At 39.4% G+C, this 2,105-nt stretch overlaps 1 non-coding gene across 1 annotated transcript; it reads right to left on the minus strand.

The window, feature by feature from the left end:
* Window positions 1–1,425: 1,425 nt before the first annotated feature.
* Window positions 1,426–1,532, minus strand: LOC131593753 (small nucleolar RNA R71). Its single transcript, XR_009281134.1, has one exon. It is a non-coding gene; the product is annotated as a small nucleolar RNA R71 (small nucleolar RNA).
* Window positions 1,533–2,105: the final 573 nt, after the last annotated feature.

Raw genomic sequence — 2,105 nt, forward strand, 5'->3', positions numbered from 1 at the left:
AAATAAATTGGCTTAATTATGTTTTATTAAATATCACTTGTTTTTGGTTCGTATGTCTAATTTAATTAGTAAGTCTTAAAATCAATAGAGCGAAAGTTTGAGGGTTTAAGACGGTCAAAGGTTAAAATCAACAGAGCGAAAGTTTGAGATCTTTAACTGGATAATAGACATAGGACATTAGTTTTATGGATGGTGAAAGCGTATTAGAACTAATTAGAACTTATTTATTTTCAAAAAGTGTTTTTAAACCCACACGGGATGGCGAAAGTGTACGTTAGGGATATTAGCATGATCCGAGTCAACAGAGCGAGAGTTTGAGATTAGGAGATTTAAGTAGATAACGACTTCATAAAACAAGCATTTTATTAACTATGTTGGTTCCAAAAAGCTTTTCTAAATCTAATGGGATGGCGAGAGCGTACCTTATGAGTTAGGACAGTAGTCTAAATCAACAGAGCGAGAGTTTGAGAGGAGGACTTTTATTCAATAGAATTAATAAAGATTTTTAATCGAATTAATACATTAGCCAATAGACCTTCGGATCACCTAAGTTAAACGAAATACATACTGATATCCGCCTATTATTATATTTCTTAGAATTCACAATCACTTTCCCTTAGAAACAATCAAAAATATTAGTAGCCTTAGCTTTACATAGTAACCTTAGATAACGGTAGATCGATTCATAGTCCCTGTGGATTCGATATCTTTTAAAACTACACGACACGACTGTGCATTTGTAGTCATCAAATTTATAGACACGTAAAGTCGCGATCAAGTTTTTGGCGCCATTGCCGGGGACTATTTAAGTCAATATCGTAACTCACTGTTACACCATAGAGACTAGGGCAATTCTTTCCTTTCTTTTTGAACGATTGTATGCCAAATACTCGTTCACAAGGAGGAGATTTAATACAATGAATTAACGAGATCGAACATTTTATTAACGTCAAACGTCGAGCTCGCACTCTTCCCGAAGTAGCACCAATTCCGATTAATCAGGAATTGATATTTACTGATCAAATTAATCAAATTACCCCGAAGTTAGAGATGGCTGCTATTCGTCCTCTTAGAGACTATGCCGCTCCTTCATGCGCTGAACAGCACTCAAGTATCGCACCACCTGCGATTGAGGCGAACAATTTCGAACTGAAACCTTCGTTGGTACAAGCTGTTCAACAGAACCAATTCTCTGGAAGCCCTACAGACGATCCTAACCTCCATTTATCCGTGTTCGTGCAATATGCCGACACTGTCAAAGCTAACAACGTTAGTTCCGAAGCTATTCGATTACGCCTCTTTCCTTTCTCCTTGAGAGATAGAGCTAGAGCGTGGCTTCAATCCCTGCCTTCTAATTCCATAACTACATGGGACGAACTGAAGAGAGTATTCTTAGCTAGATATTTTCCGCCTAGCAAAACTGCTATGCTAAGAGGTCAAATTAACGGATTTACCCAAAAAGATAACGAATCACTCTTCGAAGCTTGGGAACGATACAAGGACATGCTTAGACTATGCCCTCATCATGGACTCGAACCATGGCTGATCATCCATACTTTCTATGGTGGTCTACTTTATAACACTAAAAGGACTATAGATGTCGCTGCTGGTGGAGCACTAATGGACAAACCCCATGATGAAGCATACAACCTCATAGAAAACATGGCACAAAACCATTATCAATGGGGAGAAGAACGAGCTGCTCTAGAGAAAACCCAAACCAAAGGAGGAATGTACGAAGTAAGTGGTATAGACCGCGTTAACGCTAAATTAGACGCTTTAACTCAAAAGATCGAAAACATAACCATCACTCCTTCAGCCACCGCGGCTGCTGTAGCACCTAACTGCAAAATTTGTGGGTTAACTGGACACGTCGTTGCTGAATGTCAACTCTTGACTGGTATCACATCTGATCAAGTAAACTACACTCAAGGAAACCCTTATTCTAACACATACAACCCTGGATGGAAGAACCACCCAAACTTTTCGTATAAGAACAACAATGCGTTGTACGCGCCTGGACAAGCACCTGCTGTCCCACCTGGCTATCAAAAAGCGCCTGTAGCTGCTCAAAACGCCCCTAGGAAGTCGAATCTAGAAATCAT

The sequence above is a fragment of the Vicia villosa genome, linkage group LG3 (genome assembly GCF_029867415.1).
Source record: "Vicia villosa cultivar HV-30 ecotype Madison, WI linkage group LG3, Vvil1.0, whole genome shotgun sequence".
NCBI lineage: Eukaryota > Viridiplantae > Streptophyta > Magnoliopsida > Fabales > Fabaceae > Vicia > Vicia villosa.